The 25,014-nt window shown below is 36.9% G+C and overlaps 1 long non-coding RNA gene across 1 annotated transcript; it reads left to right on the plus strand.

Moving 5' to 3' along the window:
* Positions 1-4,874: 4,874 nt before the first annotated feature.
* On the plus strand, positions 4,875-24,885 carry LOC124270517. The gene is made up of 3 exons (XR_006896814.1): positions 4,875-4,888; positions 16,758-16,762; positions 24,568-24,885. It is a non-coding gene; the product is annotated as an uncharacterized LOC124270517 (long non-coding RNA).
* The last annotated feature ends 129 nt before the right edge of the window (positions 24,886-25,014 follow it).

The raw sequence follows: 25,014 nt of genomic DNA on the forward strand, positions 1-25,014 counted from the left end.
CCTTGGATATCTGATGTCCATGGTACAAGTTCTGGCTTACATGTAAAGGGTATCATACTTTCCTTTAGACAGAAGAGTCACTGTGGAACCAGAATCAACCAGAAATCTCACCTCCATGGTGTCTACTATTCCAGTGACATAGAAACCATTGTCACATTTGTGGATAGATTCGCCAACCTGTCCTATTCTAGGAATGTCTCTGTTACTGAGCCTTTGTTCCTCTGTCAAGATTCGGCCCTCTACCTTGACAGATTGAAGTTTCCCTGTCCCTTAGAGTTTTCCTGCCTGTGACTCTGTTGTGGCATCTGAGTCCCACAATTAGAGTTTGGGGGCATCTGAGGCATCGTTTGCGTCCTCGGCATTTGGGCATACGTTAGCTGAGATTGCTTGAAGCTCTGGCACATCTGATTATAGATGGGACAGTTCCTGAGGAGATGCCCATTTTCGTTGCAGACAAGGCAACGTCGTGCAGGCCTCTGAGACTGAGCAGTGTAATATCTACCCTCAGGTATAGGCACAGTGCGCCGTTCTCTATTGGACACATACCCTTTGTTTTCAAGCCTAGATATGCTCGAGGCAATGTCCTTGAGGTACTTCTCAAGACCTTTATCATCTGGTAATTCAGCAGATGGTGGACCAACATAACGTACAGATGGCCTCTTTCTGTCCTTAGAATCATCCATTATTGCCTCATAGCGTTCAATAACATCAACAGCTTCAGAGACAGAGCGACAGTCACGATCCATGCATCTACATTTCATTTCTAGAGGTATTGCTTTATACAGCTGGTTTAGGGCTAGGGCTTCCTGAGCTCTAGCATCAAGGTTAGAATAGGCTCGCTGTGCCATCTGCCTCAGATCATCACCTAAAGTAGCAATTGTTTCATTGGGTCGTCTTTGCCTCATCTCTAACCGTGAGAGCCAACGACTTTGCTGACGTGAACTGCCAAATCTATCACCAATTTTCCTGACAAGGTAAGTGTAGTTACGCCTCTCATCTGGAGACAGACCTATATAGAAGGTACGTGCTGAACCTCTTAAACTAGCTGCAGGGCCAAAACCTTGTCCTGGTCATCCCATCTGCCAAGCTCAGCACATGCCTCAAAGTGACACAGGTATTCTTCCCAATCACCATGACCATCATATGAGTCAGGATGGAAATTAAGACCAGCCTTGGGTTTAAAATGTGTGTTTGCCTTAGTAATAGGCCTTAGCCGTGTTTGGTTGGGTCTCGGGAAGGGTAAGTAATCATCAGTACCCTCAGCATGGGGTAACTCAGATGAGCCTGGCATGAGTCCCTCTACCGGAGGAGCAAACATTCGCCCATGGCTGTGAACATAGGTAGCAGCACCATCAGCTATTGCACAATTATTCCTAGGACCTCTCCTCGGAGAAGAATTGGGACACCCATAAAGTACATCACCCTCGGAGCGACTATGTTGTACCAATGGATGTGGAGTTCCCGGCCTCATTGGTAGCCTATCATCAGAAACAGATCTAATACTTGAGCCACAACTGACCCTGGAGATTTGAGACATCTGATCATCATCTGGTTCATCATCAGGAGAATTCCTTGCAACATCAATAGTTTTGAATAAGACATCTGGGTCTGGTGACTCTGCCATCGTCTCCAGAATCTACCAACCCTAATGGATTCGGACCACTGGATACTAATTATGAAAATCAGTATCCACTTCTGACACCAAAATTGTAACACCCTTTGGGGTGCACGTTGGAAAACAAATAACACAAGGAGACGATGAAGTAGAGAGCAAAGTTTGCCGTGATATATGCAAACTTTGTTTTAATTTTGTTTCAATGGCAAGAATGTAGATGGGATTTTGTTAGCAATGCACTAAAATAAATGATGCCAATAAATATCACACACTACTCGGCCTGTATATATATATATATCTAATGACAAGGCTCTGTCTCCAAAGGAAATAGTTATTTTGTTATTTCAACTCAAATATCTTGCAGAAATGTTACTGAGTATGTAATATAGTTATTAAATTGATTGTAATTTGACTTAAAATATATACCTAGAAGCAGTTATGGTGATAAATCTAAGTCAGTAGAGGTGCCAGGTAAAAATATGAGCAGGAGCCTTTAATCAGACTGAAAGTCTTATTGTATCTAAATCGAGTGACCCGAGTGAATCGAATCCGAATCGAGTCCGAGTCGAGTGTGTGAATCGAGTGTCAGGCCTTGACCAGTGATCGTATTTATAGGCATCATCAGGAGGTCATGTGACCTTTCTCAACCAATCAGAACACAGGTTTGATGGCTTGCATACAAGAAACGCTGCCTAGGCAGTTTCATTTCTAACACAAGTAAGTGACTACTAATTGTCCTTATGTTGTCCTTCTTGTCCGAATACAATTAGGACACAGTAGAAATAATCAGGACATCGAGACAGTTTGTTATAATAAAACGGACAATATCTTTCCGTCAACGTAGCGTCAGTGGCCGCCATCTTGGTTTGTGGTCGGCTCTATGACAAGTGAAATTTACAAAGCATCAGTTTCCTTTATCATATGGTATTGTCCTTATGTTAAATAAAGTGTCGAAAAGATCAACCATGATGGACAAGTGAGATTTGTGTAAACATGTTGTATAACAAGAATAAGGACAACGATTATATTCAGGCCAAGCGGCGGGACGACATTTTGACAGACGTCAAATGTATACTAAGACCATTGACAACTTTGGCCCAGTGTAGCATCAATATGCCCTGTATCCAGGAATTTATGTTGTCCTATGTGTCCTTTAACAATTCGGACACTAACAAGATTGCTAAAATATTTGGTAAATGCAAACAGAAAACGGACAGCAGACTGTCAATTAGTGCCTAGAATGATTGTCGGCAACAAATGTCAACACACGAAACGACTGTCATATTGCAGGTACAAATGTAGGAAATACAGGTGGTTATACATTGTCCTCTATATCGTAAAGCAAGGCATTTCTACCATAGAATGCAGGAAAATACCAGATAATGAATATGTGGCTTTGATATAAAAACGGACATCGAATTTATAATTAGTCACTCGGCCTAACGTAAATGTTGTTGACAGGTCACCGTAACCCGAGAAATGTCAAACAGATCAAATTCGTTATTCCGTTCAATCAAGTGTAATTTTCATTAGTATCCATCATGGAATACACTTTAAAACACTTCTGAGCAAGAAAGTTATCAGAAAATCGTCATTAACAAGTGAAATAAGTCATTGTTTATCTGGGTCAAAAGTCACACTTACTTTCTATAAATAGCCACGAAGCAGGAGTGTACACAAGAAATAGTCCCTGACAAACATCGGTGTTAACACTCAAAATACACAATGATTCAAGACAGTGAATAAATATATCATTTGGAGACATGGAATACATAAGTCTGTACAATAATAGTACACAATGACATCAGTAGTAGAATCCTTCATGGATGTAAATAGCGTAGTGACACACAGTGGTAATTAGGTCATGTCTGACAAGTGCTGCTACCGCGAACGTTCAGTGCTTGATAAAACAACTATCAACAGTGAATATGCCCCCTTAAAGATGCCTCAGATCTGTGAACTTCAGAACCAGGTAACTGTCTATGATGTTGTTAGGTTGTTATTTACTTTAATGTTAAAAATATGGATGGACATTTGCAGATAGATCGTGATATAACGAAAATAGGTGACACTTGTGATTGACAAAGTTTATATGATGTTTTTAATACTTATACTTTAGATTCTATTACAATATCATAATTTAATTTGTTTCGAATTAGATATGGTGAACTATCAAAATACTTAACTAATTTCACTAACCCTCTGTGATACCTTAATATGTTAATTAATATTGATTTGATATGGTTATTGTTTCAAACTGGGTTAACATGTAATTGGAAATTTTTATTTTAATAATTATTGTTTCAAATTTTCAGGGTACTGATGCTCAAAAAAGCATCCAACTGTTCCGGGATTTTGAGAAGCTTGTTTCCAAGCAAAAGGGCAAGGGTTTGAAGTCAAAGACCTGCATTACCATAGTCAATGTAAGATTGTTTGAAAATGATGTACTACTGTAAGTATTGTTACACTTGAAAACTGGTTTACTTCATTCCTGAAGTAAGTGCTTGTGATCAGCTTTGTGACAAATGGAAATGCAGTAGACTGCAAGGACAGGTGATACCTTTATGATAAAGATATATTTAAAATATTTTATATTTACAAATAGCAGTATAGTTATGAATAGATGTTTCATTTACTTAATACTGTTGTGAGATCAACTTGTAAACTGACAATATTCAGCCCTAACAAAAATGTTATTTTATGTTAACAGGATGTGAAGAGTGTGGAAACAGTTCCTCGGAAACATCTGCACAGCCAAGTGGAAGAGGCTCCTCATCTTGTGGTCTTCCTTGACAGCTCAAAACACATCCTATGCCAATTCATTGTAGGAGACAATGTAAAGATTATTCTTCAAACACAGTCATTGTTTGATGCAGTGATCAGTCTCCTTGGGAGTTACTATGTTTTTGATTTTGAGTACCCCCCTGCATATTGCCAGGTTCTTGGTCTGCTACAGCACTGGGTTGTATCTGACATATTTACTGGATCAAGGACATCCAATTGGGTAAAGTTCAGTGATGAACTGACAAGATCCAAAGATAAACACTGAGATTTTAGAATGTTTCCCAATCAAGCTTTGAACTTTCAAAAAAATCTTGTCAGTAGTAATCTTTTGACAATGTATACCATTTCTTTATCCAGTCGCATGATATTTCTCTAATAATATGTTAAAACAAAAGGTAAAAATATCAGTTATACCATGGAACATCCCAAGAAGACCTTTGTAAAAGGAAACAGACTGATTCTTCCTTTAGTTTTCATTACAATGATATTGTCAATTTCAAATTTATTCAAACTGCTGATATTCTAAAGAGAAGATTATTATACGAATTATGAAAGCCAAAAATGTTCAAAGACCATTCATAGTACCTATTGTTCATTCTGTTAAGCCAAACAGAAATGTTCTTCCTGTTCAAAGAATTGAATTTCATTTATTGTGCCAAATTGAACTAAATTTCGACCACCTCGTCTGTTCTCAATAAACATTATCTTGAACATTGTGCCATTGTGACATGGTGTTCAAATATGTAATGATCTTATATATACCCCATAGGAGTTGTTTTAAGTTTAATCCATTATATTACCCTGCAATCAAAAAGTAAACTTTGGTTCTCTCAAGACAAGATTACAATTGTCCGATTTGAACTCTCGCTCACTTTAGGAATTTCTGAATTTCGCTCACCTAAGATTAGGAGATGTCACCCATAATCCCTCATTGTCTAAGGAATAGCACGCTTCATTGCTTTGCCTACCTTAGACCATACCTGATAATTCTCAGGGAAGTACCTTGCCTATGACAAAGTACTGATTATCCTATTGTTGTGCCAACAAATATGTTTGGTACTCATTTTTTATTTCTTCACCAAGGTGATTTTGATAACCATTATTAGTGGACCATTAATTTAGTGATATTATTTGAATGTAGAGGTATGTTGCTTCTATTGTTTACTTTTATACCTGTTTAATGCATAAGATGTTCTGTTAAAATTCTGTCAAACGTTCACCATTCTGTGTCTTAAGACTCAAGTACCGGGATTAACAGTATTACCGAGTTATTTTGCATGTTCCCTAAATAAATATGCAGTATTGTGAAGGATTCTGTGGACTCCTCATATCTGCCAATGTGCATTGAATGTAACAGTTTGCTCAATTTTGATGAGGATTTGATTTTTTATCTGATGAATAAATTCAATTGAAATTGTCTTTGCTGCTCTAATTTATTTGGTTGATTACTATTAGTTGTATTATATCGAACCCTGAAACTGTACTAAGTCCTTTTGCTTTCATATTGATTACACCATAATGAATGTGAAGATAAATCTTTGTCACCATGTCTTTTTATTTGGGAAATTATCACATTCAGTGTAATATCAAAGGAGATTAATCAAGTTCAGAGTTAACCATTGATGAAAGTTAATACTTGGATATACATTTCAGCCCAACTTTCTCATCGAAGTAATTTGTGGATCACATTTCTTTGTTACTTTACAAATGTGTTAAATTATTAACACTTACATCCTTATAAACATGTTAATGTGTGAAAAAAGTGTTACCAGCAAGCGTTATCAAATAAACATGTTAATGTGTTAATCTTGTAAACACTTTAACATGTTATTAAATTAACACTAGTGTTAAACAGTATTAACACTTTAACATGTTAATTTACTGTTACCAAGATAGTGTTAATAATAGTGTTAATTCAATAACACTTGTTTTTACAGTGAAGACTTTATCCAATAAAATCGATTCTTATAACTGCTACAATACTCCTGGCAAGTGGTGATATCATTGATGTTCAGAGCTTTCGAGCGAAACAACATCAAACGAATCTTCTCGCGTGTTATTCATACAAAGCTTCGAAAGGGAGCTATTATCCCGGTGTTGTGTAATGTTACCGAGCGGAAAGCCACTGTTATTGGGAAATAGGCGACAATATGTATCATTAAAACAAAGACGTTTCATGATAACTGTCCGATTACGTAAAATTTGATTGTAACTAAGATTGCTCTGTGCAATTGGGCCCAGAGGTTTTGAGATGATAGATGAAACCTACTTTTATCAAGGAAAATAACAGCGTGTAAAACGGTATTGCCACTACATGTCACACATCATTGGTCTAATCTTACTTCTGACAAATATGAAAGTTGTTTCATCATATTATTCAAATCTAATACAACTACAACTTAAATATATAAGCATAGCTGTTACGAAAATGCAAGCTTACAAATTTCTGTCCCGATAAACCACGGAACGAAGCGAAAACTGCGGCGTTTATTCATTTTCATTTGTAAGATGTCGTAATATCCTCTACCTCTTTCTTTTATATTTTACAATCTTAGACCCCTACAATCAACTTTACAATCGCCATACAATTGCCCTAATCCACTTGCACAAAGCCGATCTTAGAGCGATTGTAAGACGTCATGTATTTAAGATCGCGATCTTAGCTAAGATCGAACTCTTCAACGGTGGAGGTACGGACTTCTTAAACTCGACTACCGTCTACAGTTGTCTGAAAGTGAGCATAGCATGCTGCGCAAATAAAAAGTGATACTGGTCCCAGCACACAATACATGTACATACCTCCCTCAATCGCACCTTGCAGAATTTTCATGAAAAAGTCCCAGAAATCTTAGAAGAAACCGATTACGTGGACGATAGTATATATTTTTCTACATTCTAACTGTCTTGAGGGGTGGGGTGAAATCCTAAAAATAACCTACATTAAAATTCAATAAAACAATGGCTACAGAAGTGTTGTAAAGAATGCATGGCAGGGAAATACGTGCATTAAATAATATTTCAAGAGAGTAGTTATTAAATACGTATTCACAGTATATTAATTATTTAACCCTATTGCGTTGATAAATATTTTTCTTAAAGTGAAATTCTTTTGAAACATATTTTTAATGCCTCATCATGTGTATATCCCTATTTGATGACTACTTGTATATATTTAAATTGCATAATCAAATTTAGATTTATGGATGAGAAAGAAACTTGATTTTGCACGTTAACTTGTATCTAATTGTAGATTACTTTAATGATTAACTAAGACAAAATCACTCCATCACCGAAAAGAGATATCAGTATGTTGAGCTCTGCAATTTGGGCATGACAGACTGTACGGCAACGGCATATGCCAAGGGAAACCACTCCTATCTTGCGTATAAAGTAAAATTATTTGCTCTTGAGTTAATGAAAAGGTCACGGCCATTGTTAATCGCACGCGGACACCATTCGCTATTATCCTTTCCTTGATTATCAAGAAGGTATGTTGTTTCACACTTAGTCCAACATTGAATCGGGTGGGAATAGTACTTTGTGATATCGACTCGATAGTTATGTGTTTCACTACAGTAAATAACAATGTATCCGACGTTAAATCGGTTGTGCATTCTCCGTGTTGAAGTGTCGAGGCGAATCATACAGTACAGTTATGCAATATAAAAGCAATCTCCAAACGTAAAGCTGATTATTTGCGTGAAACTGACACTAACTTGAACACCATTTTGTCACAGACTACAATGATCTTAGCTCCTTACAATTGGTCCGGACCAATTGTAAGTTTCGATTGTAACTTACAACGATCTTAGCCTACAATCGCTTTGTGCAAGTCGATGGCGATTGTAGCCGAAGCCTAAGATCGCGATCTTATGGATTTACAATAATTGTAGCGCTAAGATGGTTCTGTGCAAGTGGGCCCTGGCTAGCTATTCTCGAAACTTCTTAAGTCCTACGAACTTCTTAAGCCCATTCTTAACACATTGGCTACGTTCAAAGTTAAGAATTCTTAGGGCTACGAACGTTTCGAGAATAAGGCCTCAGGTCACTTGGCGTCATTGCACTAAAAACTTTTATCATCCAAAACTGTGTTAAACAGGAGATATCGCTTGTGTGAGATCAGACGATATCTCCCAGGAGATATCATTTTGACAGTAGATTTTGTACAATGCCTTGACAATGCTATGATGTCATGAACTTGATGACATCACAATGCTATAACATCGCTGCACTGCAAATCTGCAGTACTGTGTTCAGAGATGTACATTTTTCATTGAAAACTAATGAAGAGTGATTTTGGATGATAAACAGAATCTCACCCTCGTGTCTTCTGATATCAAATATATCAACACTTGTTGATAAAAGTGAAAATATCCTCGGCAAGCCTCGGATATGTGTTACTTTATCAACTCGTGGTGATATATTTGATATCAAAAGACACTCGGGTGAGATTCTCTATCTGTTTGACTGGTGTCGAAAGAATTTCAGTATTATGATGGCACAAAGACGTCAAATAAACATGCGCACAACATAAAATTGCTGTCCAGATGTAATCTCGACTCGTCCGTGAATAAAACACCATCCCAATCCTGTCTCTTATACAGTGTGCAAAATAGCCACTGGTCCGCTGGCCCGTGGCTAGTAACATTCAGTCGGTCCAGTAAATCACTGGCCCGACTGGCTAGTGAATTTTCATGGGGTCATTTTGTAAATATATCACGCTTTTAAATCATGCAAGATTATAGACTGATAAAAATGTTCATCATATTAGCAGCTTATGATGAAACCAGTGTCATGCCGACAATTTCTTCTCATCTATTTTTGTGATCTTTTGCTTAGTTTCTGCATTCAAATTTCCGGCTAATGAATTATTTTGTGGGCTAGTAACTTTCAGGCATAGCTAGCCCGTTTGGCTAGCAAAATTTGGAAACTATTTCGCACACTGCTCTTGTACCGAAGATGTTGTCTGCAAAATTGTTGGAGCAAAATTGGGTATTGCATGCCGTCGGGGCCTGATGATGTGCTCCCTCAGTCGGTTCCGTACAGTCCTGGAACTGATTGGACGTAAGATAGGAATGGTCCGAGCAGCCAAACTGGCAGTCTCGAATCGATTCCTTAGATTGGTCACCCGAATTGGGTTGTCTTGTTGATGTGACGTCACGCGTGGACGGCAAATCTGGTGTGTTCCCATTATGCTGAAAACGTCAACATAGAGATGAGATCATGTTTCAATGGACTTCAAAATGACTGGCCACTTCATTTTGGGCCATTCCAGTCTCCAGCATACCCACGGCGCGGAGACGCTGATTTTCTGTAAGCCGTGGCACAGCGTACGCATAATTTAAGTTGAAATTAATGTGTTTTCCACAACATTCAGGGGCTAAATGAAACATATAACTTAATGGATGACAACTCCTTGTTTACTGCATGGAGCGACGTTTCGATGTAGATTATTACACCCTTATCAAGCTAAAAGTGACTACAACCAAATGATGAAAAGTATATATACATATGTTATATTGGGGATTACACTTTCTTAGTAAAGTACAGATTCTAGTACTTTTGGGTTCAGTCCCATCCGGGATTCGAACTCTCACCATCAGAGTCAGGCACCTAATCGCCAGCACACAAAGTTTGACGCCTAGACCGCAAAAATGGAAGTCGGACAACTCTTAGTCTAGACTGCGGACTTTGTGTACCCCCTCTGATAAGTGTTATATATACATAGTATCATCATCATCATATTTATTTCCTCCCTGCATTGGAGATTAGATGTTGATTACATCAAGGGGCAGTGGGAGTATGTACAAATAAGGTAAGAGGTTTTAATTTACTGAAAGTTTGATGTTAGTAAAATGGAATGAGTGTTCATTGGGAGTGACTTCACTGCCAGTTGCTGGTCACACTTCGTATAGCGATGAGGCGCTGGTATGCAGACATTGCAGACATGAGGAAAACAGCTGAGAGGTTGTGGAATTGGAGGAGCAACTGGTGATGACGCCAGCAAACAAGGGGGCATTAAGTTGTAACAACAATTAAGCTGATAGGGTGCTTTGATAGAGTCTATAGTTTGATTATTGATTAGTTCTACATAGGCCGATGGCATTGGCGGATCCAAAGAGGGGTGGGGTGGGGGTGGTTCAGGGTTCGACACACTCCCTTTTAAAAATGACTTAAGACCACATTGAAGATTTTTGGCGTTGGCGGAGCCAATGGGGATTCAGGGGATTCGAAAGCGCCCTTTAAAAATTCCTGGATGAGCCCATGGGTGGTATGAATAGTATCCTTGGTCTCGGTTGAGCAAAGGTTTGTGGCAGCTGATTTTGCTTGTATGTTTCATTTTTGACTCAACAACCTCTAGAATGCCGATCAAACAATTATTACAATTATTCAGAGGCTTGAGAATAATCAACCGTTCTTTAATTTTCAATATCAGGTGCTTAAACCTCAGGGGTAAAAAAGCATGGTAAGTGAGTAAGTTCATAGTGCACAAGTGCGCGTGCCACGCGCGATACGTGACATAAAATTTCATAAATTTTATTCATATGTTTTTACGGTTATTTATATAACGTTTTATAATTTATATTTGAAGCAAGTTTATGTCATGCACCGTTTTTTCTCTCGTTAGGTATAGCTTAACCGTTTGGCAAGGTTAACGCAAGTGCTTTGGGCACGTTCGATTAGACAACACGAATAACACGTGTTGCACACTTGCCCAAACGAATGTCTCGTGTGCAAAGCACCGATGTCCAACGCGGCTTACAAATTTTTACACCCACTTAGACGAGAAGTAAGCAAGGGTTAAAATGGTGTCCAACGATCAAGAACGGTGAGTTTGCAAACTAAAAATGTGACATTTTGCTTGTTTTTATAATATTGAAGTAACTGATATTTTGCAACGGCCCGTAATGGAGTGGTCATTGGAATTTGGATCAATTCATGTGATGCACGCAGGGAAATGGGATAGTTGTCATCATTTTGGCTCAAGTTAAAGTTAATTTGTTCTTCATGGATTTTCTGAAACAATGTCAAATAGATTCACAAGTTTTAGATTTGAGGTAAATATCTGGGTGATATAGAAATTAATTTCCTTATCTCTTTACAGATTCCAAATAGCAAAGCCATTTCCCTCGTGCTACACGTATTTGACAAATACCAAAGACAAATGATTGACCTTTTTTTCAGGTTTAATTGGTGGGTGGGTTTCCTAAATATCTTTCAGTTTTAGAATTATCCACTTTCTGCAAAATTCCGTTAAAGTGCATTTTGTCAGTCGAAGATGATGCTCGAAATCTTTCTCTGGACAAAGTGGCGCTGTGTCCTGCCAAAAACTGTTTATACCATGTCTTTCATACACAGCGTTTCATTTTCTGAAACAAGATTCATAAATACAGCATCTTCCTCCCCCCTCTTCACTAACGTCATTCTCTAACAATGTATTGACAACAGCTCCAACTGCCATTTCTTTTGCCATCTTGTCACTATGTAAACAACACTTCACATTCAATTTACGAGACTCGAGCAGTAATTTGTCGGGGATAGATATTAAGAAGGGGAAAGCCAAATTGGACAAAATATGACCAAACTTGTGAAAGAATACATTCATGTGTTGGAGGGGAGGGTTCTCCGGGTGTGACATCGCGGAAGCCTTAAGAGGCGTGGCAGGGAATTGAAAACATTAGGCCTGATTGCCAAGCAGGAGTCAATGGGGAAGGCTGCCAGTAAAGGGACCATGTGGTCGGGATTGAGATAAGGACCGATTTGATATTTTCCCCACAAAATAAAAAAAATTAACCCAATATATTTTAAAATGACAGTGTAGTGCCTAGTTAAAGGGTGGTGAGGTTAGAATTTGATAGAAATGTTTAAGTGAGAAAACACGGGTCAAAGGTGATGCATGCATTCTCTCAGGCATAAATAATAAGTATGAAGGTATCATGTGCTCATTTGAATGTGTCTTGTTAACAGATAAGGTGTGATAGTGCAACAACATGTTATGTTTTTATCTGCTCAAATAATTTGCGCATGCTTAATGGTCGAGGTGATCTCTTTTCACCTTAAGGAAGAAGTTTATGATTATGCAAGAATTATTTACCAAAGACACCAGTAGATAACAAGTCATAAATATGTGGTAATTTTAGCTGAACAACTGAATGCCAAGACATACAAAACAAAGTCATATTAATTTGATTTCTTTTATTCCATGCATTCTGAGGTTACAATGATTTTGGGAGAGACAGGGGTCGTATTCTGATCAAAGGTTTTGGTTTGGAACACAACTGGGATCTAGATATCTTCTCATGTAGTGAAATTATTGTGCAATGCATGGTATGAAGACTAATACTTCCATCACACCAAACTTGTTCTCAGTACGTTCTTGAAAAATGTTCTGTGTCGGACTCAAACTGTGTGAGAATGGAATGGACATAGTGCTACCGATTTAGTCTATTTAAGAACTATATGGACAGGCTTGGTTGGACTAGGGACGGAAGGGTGCTCCAGAAGGTTGAACATGTCCAGCGTTCTACCCGGTATAAAATGGGACAGTGACAATGTACTTAAAACAAGATTGCCAGAATTGCCGAACAGAATTGCCTTACTTCAATCTTACTGGGGACGTGTGCGGACGTACTGCCGTCTGGCATCAATACGTTGTACACAATACGTTTGTATGAAATACGTTTGTACCCAGTTTCCACCATGTCCATCCCGTTCACACACAGACCTAACTTAGTAGTCGGACAACTGGTAGTCTAGACTGCGGACTTTGTGTACCCTTCTGGGAAGTGTAAATTGGCACTTATCAGAGGGGTACACAAAGTCCGCAGTCTAGACTACCAGTTGTCCGACTTCCATTTTTTGTGAAAGTCACGGTGGCTGAGCGGGTTAAGCGGCTGACTTTGTGTGCTGGTAATTAGGTGCCAGACTCTGAGGGTGCAGGTTCGATTCCCAGATGGGACTCAACCCAAAAAGTACTAGAATTTGTACTTTACTAAGAAAGTGTAATTCCAAATATAAAATGTTAGAGATAGAAGTACTGAGAACTGTTTATGATTGAGCTGGCATCGTAATTTTTACAAATGTTACACATCATATCCCGTTCAAGCCCGTTTTGCAATAATTATTTGGAAGGGGCAGGATGTACTGAGAACTGCCTCGGGATGACTGTCTTAAAGTTGCAACAGCAAGTTCCACAGTTAACCACTGTGTAGTTGCAAGCCTTCCCATTTAATTAATACAAGTTCCATCGAGATACCGTTAAAACGCTGTAAAAGCAACTCTCACGTTTTTTTATAACAACTTAATCGTGTTTGAATTTGAGATACTTTTAAGAACTAAGAACCGGAATGCCATCTATGCCTTCTTTAACTGTTCAACACATATTACAAATAATCCATTTCCATTGATCTGCAGCAGTTAGTTTACCAAACTTCCTTAAACAGTCTGGGAAAGTATAACACCCTACGAGCAATCAGTTTCCACAGGATCTGCAGTTGGTTGGTTTACTGTTGTCTTCACGTCTTTTATTTGCACTGTGCTTGTTTCTCTGTTATCGTTGTTGGTTGGTCCAACCGTATCATTCTTCTGCGCATTATCAATCATTGATGTCGTGGGTTCCTCAGTTGGCTTTCCTAACGATTCTGGTTCGTCCATCTGTGGTACATCTGCAATAACTGGATCCAGAAGAGGACAAAGTGTCTTTTGAGTCGTCAGGAAAATGTGGAAGCCGTGGTGGCTGAGTGGGTTAGGCGGCTGACTTTGTGTGCTGGGGATTAGGTGCCTGACTCTGAGTATGTGGGTTCGAATCCCAAATGGGACTTACATGAGTCACATGATGGGACGTGATCAAATATCCCGAATAGAATGTTTGGCATCACGTTTGGTCACTCAGCAGCTTGGATAGAAATTGATTATTGGCTATATCACTGATCAGTCAATATTCTGGTCTTCTGGCTGTATCAACTCAAGCTAACAGTTTGTGTATTGTAAACATGCATAATCATAACAATGTATGAAATATGCACATAAGACAAATAGGAGAAGATAGACTCTTTGCCAAGTTTATTTGTTCTCAGAGATTGAAGACACATTTGTTAATGTTTTTTTGATAAGTATAACAATAAAGATTGAATCCAACTATTGCGTAGAGATAGTATTTATGAAGTATATTTTGCTAGTACATAAAACATAAGGATTTGCTGTACATGTATACATGTAAATATAATCTGCATCTTGATATGAATGAATATCCAACTTAAAGTACATGTATTATAGAATTCAAAAAGTGGCACGATACTAAAGTAATACATCCTCATACCTGCAGTTGACCCCTTTCCCCCCCCAAAAAAAAGAAAGAAAGGTTAAAATAAAAAAGTTTTATGAAGATGGGCGTGGCTATATATAAATGCAAACAAGGTTCATGAGATCAGATGTGCATATGTGCATAAACATTACAGTACAGAGAGGGGCTTGACTCCTCAAGTCAGGTTGTCCAATGATATAACAGAGCATATATTTATTTAATACTTGTCTCGGTACAAACCTTTCAACAGGGGTGTAGCTACATGTTCTACCGGAGGTTGTTATTCCAAGGTCAAAAGAGGTGTTCAATTATCTCATTACTATAGTCTGATTGAATGATTATACGTATGTGTATCAATACCATAACTGATATACTATCCCGCTTTTATTGGATCAACAGAGACTGAGTTCATTCATACATGTGATAATTACAACCGATCAGATAATTGCAGAAATCAAATTCCAAAGTTCATTACACAATGCTCATGTAAATTGCATAGACATATGGCAATTCAAATCATTGAAACTTTCAAGAGCTTGCACAGAAATGCTTGAAATACTTTGCTATGTTTTACATGTAATGACTTATGACATTACTTCTATCTGTGTCTAAGAATGTTGTATTACCTACTGTGTTTTGTAACAAACGTAGTAAAAGATTTCAGTATTTGTAATAATAATGACATGTACATGTATTATGTGTCAATGCAAAGGCACGAGTTATCACTTTATATTCGATTAGGTAACATTATCAGCTTACGATTATGAAAAATATATAGTTACAATTCAGTAAGCTTTAACTTAGTAACTTAATTTATAATAATAATAATAATAATAGTCCATTTATATTGCACGTTTATCCATGCACATTGCATGCTCAAGCGCTGACATATTACCCCTGGTCAAAGAGTACAGAACGCTCCATGTGGAGAATACAACTGGTTAAGCCTGTCAAATCAAGGTTCAAATTCAGACTACCATTGTATCATCTATAAGAGCTTGGATGTATAATTATTTGTGTTTACAATTCATTATGTGAAACGTGACAATGTAATAATACCTCAAAAGTAAATTCAAAGTATTCTAGTTTGTTTGAATTCATTCTATGTCCTTTAAATTTCGTATCTTGTTTCATATTTATTAGGTTGTTGAATATATAGTCCTCAGTAACCTCTAAAACATTACATCTAATTCAATCAATGTGCATAAAAAGGATTTTAGTATCCACTCCCAATAAAGAGTACCAAACACCAAACACTTGCCTCTGTAAAAACATCTCATAATCCCCTTTCTCACCGACATGTGTTCATTTACCAAACATTGTATAAGCCTATGATAATGATAAGTAATTGTTATCAAAACACTCCAAATATTTCTTGTGATCAACACTAAAGGTAGCATCTCAGTACTACTAAATTGGTTGAAATAATAGGTACTAGTATATTGCAATTTAAAAAAATACAGACATACATGTGTGTCACTCGCTGAATAAGAGGTGCTTTCTATTGACGCACATATACAGCTCTCGCTGAGAGAAACTGCTAATTACAGTGCACCTTGGTTATAGTCCCATCCAGATATAATGCCATTTTTTTGCCAGAATTGATTTTCTGCCTATATAATACCCTGGTTATAAAGCCGAACTGGATATATTGCCATATGCCAATGGGTTTTGGAATGGAAATTCATTTTACCCTGGCTGCATGTAGTATACATACCTTAATTGGTTAATTGACATGACTCAAATTAATTGACCAAACTCATTAACACTTTAAGTAGTCATGTTATCCCAGATAACACATGTTGTAGGTGGCAGGAAGTGTATTGTCACAAGTCACCTGCAGCCCATAGATGGGATTATACAGTCATTTAAATTCTCATTACCGGAGACATCACCTCAATCACCTTGTTGATTGTATAGGGGCATTGTCCTACCTGGTTATAATACCACCCTGGATATAATGCCATATTTTCTCCTGGACAAACAACCTGTGAAGGTCCAGGTTAGACTATTGATCTACAGTAACCCATGCTTGTTGTAAGGGCGACTAACGAGATCAGGTGGTCAGGCTCACTGACTTGGTTGACACATGTCATCGGTTCCCAATTGCGCTGATTGATGCTTATGCTGTTGATCACTGGATTGTCTGGTCCAGACTTGATTATTTACAGACTGCTACCATATAGCTGTAATATTGCTGAGTGCAGCTTCAAACTAAACTCACTCACTCACTCCTGGACAAACAGTGGCATTATAACTAGTGCTGTAACGATGCATCAAACTGTTGATGGATTGCAATTGTTGAGTCTCCGATAGCAATTAATCGATGGTTGCAACGTAAAACTATAGTATGTGTGACTGTCGATAGTGTGGTATTTGACTTCCATTGATAAATGCGCAACGCAAAATACAGAATGTACCAGATTTTTTCACTTTGATTTATCCGTCCCTGTTACCTCTTAAACAAATATGGCGACAAACACGACTTGCGAGTCGGGTTTGAAATTGTGAAGAGCAGTTAGTTGTTTTTATTTCATATAAACTATACATTCATTTTGGAAATGACTTCAAATGAGCCAATTCAAAGAGAAAACAACTATTGCTGTGACAATAGTATGTTGCAATAGACTATCGCTATCGCAATAATTGTTTCGATCTCAATAGTCACCCCTATTTCTAACCACATGTGAGTCTCTCGGCCTTACTGAGGTAAACAGGGGTCTTCTCGTTCACCCAGCAGCTTAGGGGGATTAACAGTTATGCTTGCGTGATTGTGCAAATACTGTTCATCACTGTGAGATATGTCCGGCAAGCTGGAGGATTAGCTCACCTAAGTAGCCATGTACAGTTCACCATGACACCGACAGACATTAATTTTAATTTTACTCTAGGTGAACTATGTTAACTGAATACATGTGTAAAACGTTGCACTGTGGTCTAGTGCATTCATTCACCATGGCAAGCTTCATTTCATTCCAAAGGTCAGTACTTGATATTTAGGGGCAGCAAACAAGGAGAGCAACTTCTATCCACTGGATAGATGCGTTCATTACCATCTTTCCTGACACATAAATGAAGGGCTGCATGTTCCACTATACACAAACAGTTTGGAAGAAGGTGCAGAAAGTTGGTTTGACTTGTGCATGCAAGGACAGTCCAGACGTCAGGCTGTTGGTCCGGAGAGCCATGGCCCTTCCCCTGGTTCCTGTTTTGTTTTTGGTTTTTATTTTGTTTTTTACATTTTTATTTCCACTTCATGTTTTACATGTTTTATATATGATGCTTATATGTATACATATATATATATATATATATATATATATATATATAATATTTTCCATACATTGTCAAAAGTACAAACTTCAATTTCATTACATATTATAACATCTTATCCATGTTATGTGTTCAACGTTATCCCACATTGTCAAAAAACATAAGCATCGATTTCCACTTCCTGCTAAACATGTTGTTCATATAACATTCTCCATATATTGTCAAGAGGATAAATATCAATGGCTATTGATACAGGAATATACGCCATAATTAGAAGTAATATGCTTCCTTGTATTAATTGTAGCTTGATATCCACAGATCTTACCCAGATTGTATAACTTGCAGCACTGAAAGGGATTGTTGACATAGATGCCATGATTACATGTGACATTACTTAATAAACATCAGAAGATATTATAACCAATTGTATTGCTTGTATCAATGAATACTAATATTGACATTTATCCAGCCTCATGTAAGAATGTTTTGATTGGTTCACGTGACTCTGATAAAATACCATGTACACCCGCCACGATCCGCGGCCAGGGAGTACAAAAGTCATATTATCCCGCCTCGGTGACCACGTGAAGTGAGAAAAGCCTGCATTGCCAAGCCTTAGTAACGTGCGCTGCATTGAGTACAATCGATCAGCTGTTGTCAACATGGCAGCAAGGAAACGTTTTGCCACAACAACTGAGAATGAAATTGAAGCAAAACGTTCGGCTAAATAAATGCGTTATCACATCGTGTCGAGGGAAATACGGGGTTTTATCAGTCCCTCAACACGATGTGATAACTTATAATATGACATGATTTACATATTCAATTCTCTTAACTTTATGGGTTCAGAAGATAATATACTATTGTATAACATGGAATACTTTAGACATTTTTGGGGGGCGAGTCAGAATGCAGCACATCCTAAATATAAGTTAAAAAATATTAGGTTCTCTTAGTAGATTATGGAATGATGACCAGAATGCATAAAACTTGTCAAGTGTACATGTTAAAAGGGCACTATATTTTGTTGCTTTATAGTATCTGCTTATCTCCCTTTGTACGGGCTTCAAATTTGGGATTGCTTCTTTTACCTTTTGGGAGTATATTATTCCTTCCTTAAAATCAAAGTAAGATATTTTCAGAGTTAAATTCAATATTTCCTTCTGCTACAGTTTTATGCCATCTGGTTAGATCACTCCATATTTGTTTTACATAGCTACATTCACTGAAAGGTGAACAATTGTTTCTGGTTCCTTTGAACAAAAGGTGCACAAGGCAAATTCTTTAATACCAATTCTATGTAGATACTTATTTGTAGGTATAATATTATATAGTATTTTCATCTGTAACCATTTTAGGTTACTACTTCTAGTACATCTGTTTCCCATCATATATATATTTTTTATCATTTCACTATCATTATGCTGTCCTAGCATTCACCCACTTCCAAAAACAACAGTCAAGTTTCAAGGATACAGTTTATCGTTTGTTGGTAATCTTCATTTGTAGACATGGAAGATATAGGGTAAGACTGAAATTTACAAAACACAGTAATAAGTACAAAGTTCACACACACTCAAAATTTTCCCTTATACAATAAATTTCCCAAAAATATGCATAAGTCACAATAATTGCTGAATAAATGCATAAACAGCCAAAACCTGAATTTGTTACACTTTTACATGTAAATGAGAATAATATAACTTCAGTAGATGCACAAAAGGTAACTCTGCAATGACCATATTAATAGGTTAACCAGTCCACAGGTAAGGATATTTTACGAATGCTTCAAATACTGCATTTTGACAGCATAGCATTTCTAGCCCAAAGAAACTTACATCCTAAACTAACAAAGCTGCAAAATATGTTTCCTAAATTCAATATTCTATACAACATTCCAAAATACTATGCAAAAATAGCAATAAAAAAGCGTTTGAAAACAGTTCAGTGTTTTCCCTGCCCGAAATTGAACGCCACATCCAAAATATTAAATACAGCAAATTATTTACACACAAATTGCCTAAATAATGAAATTGAACACATATTACAATATGCAAAGAGCAGCAAATATGAAAATATATACACTTTGTGGATTTGTAGCCCCAAAAAGGGAGAGAGTCCTGGCCATGCGGCTTTCCATATCGAAAGTTCAAAAACAAGAGGCACGAAAAAGGTGCTTCCACAAAAAAGTACCCGTGACAAACGGTGCAAGTGAAAAAGTTCCTGTGAAATACAGCACAATCATATTTTCTTTCAAAAAAGACTCTCCCACTTTTTGTGTACATATGATTTTTCATAGGTTGGTTCTAGAAGACAGATAAAATATGTAGTACCCTTGCCGTTGTTGATAAGTTTTAATATATTGAAAGGCATTATTGGAGAAGTAGGTAAGGGGTCTAAGTGTACAATATGATATTTCTTCATACATGTTTTAATGGTTGATTTCATGCTTTGATATCTAAAGATATTTATCTTGATGTTAAAAACTTCCTGCAGTTCATCATGTGTATAGAATTCACCTGTATTTGGGTTAATCAAATCATAAACAAAGTGTATCCCTGCATTGTACCAATTTTTAAATAAAACCGTTTCGTTACCCACTTTGAATTGGGTATTATAGCAAAGAGATTGCTTTAGGAAATCTGTTGCCTTTAGTGTCTTGTATTGTTTGTTTAAATGTGTGCTATATGCGATAGCTACATCTTTCCAAAAAGTATTTCTTACATTAGGGATAATATTATTTGTTATGCAGGGCTCCTTATTTTTTCAATATAGGAGTACTGGATAAACTTAAGAGTACATTTTGAGTACTGAATGAAATTTAATGGCGTATCAGTAATCTTGTGTTTCGTTTCATATATGCACCACAACATTGCTAGTCTTGTGTAAACAGGTCAATAAACAATAAAACAACACTCTTTCAGATAAATATACGTCTGTAAATGATTCCAAGACCGTACAGCATTGCTGTGGTGCGTAAGTGCTACGTTTTCTAAATTATTTCCTACCGTATCATGCATATTTTTTATCCATACATACGCCGAAACGGCCCTTATCTGGAGCCCTGTATTCAGGGTTGGCTAGCCATAGTCTGTTGTGATTTAGTATGCAGTTATCAACTTGTGTCTTCCATTTACAATTACTGGTATAGAACCTTTTTACCCATGAGATTTTCTGAGCTTTAATCATATCCTTCACAATTGGAGCACTTATTCCACCATATTCAGTTGGCATAGATAATGTTTCCCTCTTAATCTTATCCGGTTTAGATTTCCATATAAAACTGAAGCACTTCTTTGGGAATGACTTAATCAAATCGTCCGGGGGTGATGGAATAGAAGAAAATAGATGATTAAGTTCGAAAGTTACAAAGATTTCAGTACTACATTTCTTCCTATTGGAGTGAGTGTTTGAACTGACCATAGATTCATTTCATTTCCTATTTTCTTAAAGGTCACATGCAACGTAAAACACAACTTTGCAGATTCTGATACCTTTCGGTATGGACTTACCGAAACAAATCATCAAAAATGCAAATTCAACTTATAAGTTGAAAAATAACGCGATGAAAAAAAACGCACAAAATCGTAGTTCAAACGATTCACCAACTTTCCCCCAGCGTTTGGGGGGAATTGAAGTGGTTTCAACAGCTGGGCTGCACTCGTAGCACGTGCGCAGTGAAACAGGTTCGCGCAACTTGGAAGCGGGTTGTCTGGTGAATACTCGGTGAAGGCTTTGGTGTGAGCCATTTTTCTAATGTTTTGTTGATATCTCACAGGCGCGAGCTTTTTATATGTTATGACAGTAAATTAACTGTTTATATAATTTCCTTTGTCTATTTCACACACGTTCTTCTTACCGAGTCACTTTCTCAGTTCGATACTTAAAAGCAATGTCATTATTTAGCGTTGACAGAATTTCTAACTGTGATATAGATATGTCGTTGTCACAGACAAAACTCAATGTCTTGTTTTATTGACACCTGTGTGTCTGCCTGCCTGTCTGCTAATGACAATATTCAATACACAATTTCAATCACTGACCACATGCAGTTTGAACTTAACACCAATCAGGCTATACACCATAAACAAAATGCATTGATTTATGGCCCGAGTTCGGTCTCTGTCACATTATGTAATTACACAGACAGGCAGGTGTGATACTTGAACACATGACATGTTATGATGTCTGTTGATTGCAAAATGTTATACACAAAAGATGAGCATGTATTTACAAAACCGAACATCTCTATATATACACACACAATGAGCCGTGAGGGCATCTGCAAATGAACCAGCCGTTACACTTGAGTGCACACCCACCCGCTCTGACTGGTTTCGGTATCCCGGCTGCTTTGTTTCTTGGGAAGTGAACCCAAGTACAAAATATTGCACTTTTGATTTGCGATTGTACGCTTATAATTTTGTTTTTATGTTTTTTCATAACCTGCAATGTATATTATATGTCATGAATAAGTGATAATTGTGTTTTAATTGTGTTTGATTTTTTGGTTGCATGTGACCTTTAAGTTTATCTTCATAGTTTAGTTTAACGTCAAACATAATCCCTAAAAGTTTAAAATTACCTTGTGTCCAATTTAAGTTCCAGTCTTTACAAAGCTTAAATCTGCATCTCTTTTTTTGAGCCAATCCAAATCAGTCTTGTCTTGTCTGCATTAACTTTCAGACCCGAGAATCTTGCAAAAAATGATAGGGTATTCAGCAATGCATATAGACTACTTTCACTGCCATCTAAAGAAAGGGTGGTATCGTCTGCAAATTGGGCTAAGATGAATTCTATATTTCCCTTTTTAATCCCCTGTATATTTTTATTATTTCTTATAAGTATACCTAGAATTTCAGCACATAAAATGAAAATATATGGTGAAATGGGATCTCCCTGACGACAGCCCCTGCTTATTGGGAAGAATGGACAAGTACAAGTACACTTGAAGACATATCATTAAAGAAAGTCTTTATCCACCTTTGAATACTTGGTCCAAATTTGATAAATTTAAGTACATTTAATATAAAGTTTCTGTCTACAGAGTCAAATGCTTTTTCAAAATCAATAAGAACTAAGAGGCCTGGTATTTGGTAAGATTAAGTATATTCCATAAGGTCATATATTAATCTAGAGACTTCACCCATATATCAACCTGGTACAAATCCTTTTTGGTCTTCATTTAGTATTAACGGTAATATCCTTTTTAATCTATTAGCAATAGTTGCAGAAGCTAATTTGTAGGAAGTGTTCAGAAGTGAAATTGGTCTCCAATTTTTCCAATACATTTTTGGTTTATTATCTTTAGGTATACATGTAATCAATCCCTGTTTCTGTGTTACAAATAAAGTTTCATTATTATAAGCAAAGTTTAGTGAGTTTATCAAGAGTCTGCTTAGATCATTCCAAAAGAATTTTAGGAATTCAGATGTAAATCCGTCTGGCCCTGGGCTCTTATCATTTTTCATTTTTTTTTTACAGCTTCAAAAATTTCTTCATAGGTTAGTTAACTTGAGGCAATGTCATCATTTAATTTTGGTATTTCATATTTTCCAAGCAATGAATCTAGATCGAGTTGGGTGCAAGTTTCACTTGTATATAGTTTTCTATAAAAGTTTTGAGTTTCCTCTTGCTTTTTAACTGTTCCATCATTTCTTTTTATTTCTGATATAGATTTATTTAGAAAGTTTCTAAATTCTAAATTTAAAAAGTATCTGCTTGGTTTTTCACCTTGCTCAATCCATTTGGCTTTTGATCTAATAAATGCTCCTTTAGGTTTGTTTTCTTCAAAATCATTAAGTTTTCTTTTTATATCATCTATTTCTTTGAGAATTTCTTGTTTATCTTGCGAATTATCCTTTGTGTCTAGTTTTACTTCCATTTCATACAATATATTCTCTAAGTTATTTATAGTATTAGTGTCTTTTTTCTTTTTAGTGGAGGTATAATATATTGTTAGTCCTCTTGTTTCCAGAAGAATAGGGGCGGTGGGGTAGCCTAATGGTTAAAGCGTTGGCTCGTCACACCGAAGACCCGGGTTCGAATCCCCACATGGGTACAATGTGTGAAGCCCATTTCTGGTGTCTCCCGCTGTGATGTTGCTGGAATATTGCTAACAGTGGCATAAAACCAAACTCAGTAAGTCTAGAAGAATCATTTCCCATAAGAGTTGGTCATTAATAATATATTTTGAACCTTGTTCCTCTTCATCTGTTTCATAACTTTTTAAAGTACTTTTTATTTTTTATTTAACTAGTTGTACATATTCTGAATCATGTAACAAAGAATTATTAAATTTCCAAAATCCTTTACTTCTTTTTACCTCAGATAGGGATGTTGAGATTGACATAACTGAGTGGTCTGAGTCAATACTTGGGCTTATATCTGTATGTATAACTTGTTGAAGTAAGTTATGAGAGATAAAGAACTAGTCCAAATGTGCTTGTTTTAGGGGCGTAGGCTGTCGCCAGGTAATCTTTTTTCAAAGGGGTAGGTTTCTCTCCAAGGGTCTTTCAGATCAAGATAGTTCATCATATCTAATACTGTTTCTCTTGAGTTCGGGTTGTTTATGTTTTTATAATTGAAGCAGTGTTTCCGTTCTCCGGTATATACCTGAGAATCGCCGGTAAAATTTGTTGGGGACCGGTAAATTAAAAGCCAGCAGGACACCATGTCCAGTAAATAATCATGTATTAAAATAAAATCATCATGGGTAAACGAAATGACAGTCTTAGCTGTGCTTCCATGGTCACAAAAACAGTTATGCTTTGGAAATACCCAGGCTAAAAATAACTTTAAAATGAGTAAGTTTACAGTATGGTAATAGGATATGACCGGCAAATTTAATTCATGACCGGTAAAATTTTAGGTCACCAGACACAGTGTCCGATAAACAATGAAGTCAGCGGAAACACTGATTGAAGGTATCTTTCAGCTGGTCTAATACTAGGTTCCAGTCTCCACATATTATAATTCTTTCTCCTAATAACTGCTGAATATGTTCTTTAATTGTATTAACCCATTCAACACCGCAGGC

The sequence above is a fragment of the Haliotis rubra genome, unplaced genomic scaffold, assembly GCF_003918875.1.
Source record: "Haliotis rubra isolate DU_JTF1 unplaced genomic scaffold, ASM391887v1 Scf1521, whole genome shotgun sequence".
In the NCBI taxonomy this organism is placed as follows: Eukaryota; Metazoa; Mollusca; class Gastropoda; order Lepetellida; family Haliotidae; genus Haliotis; species Haliotis rubra.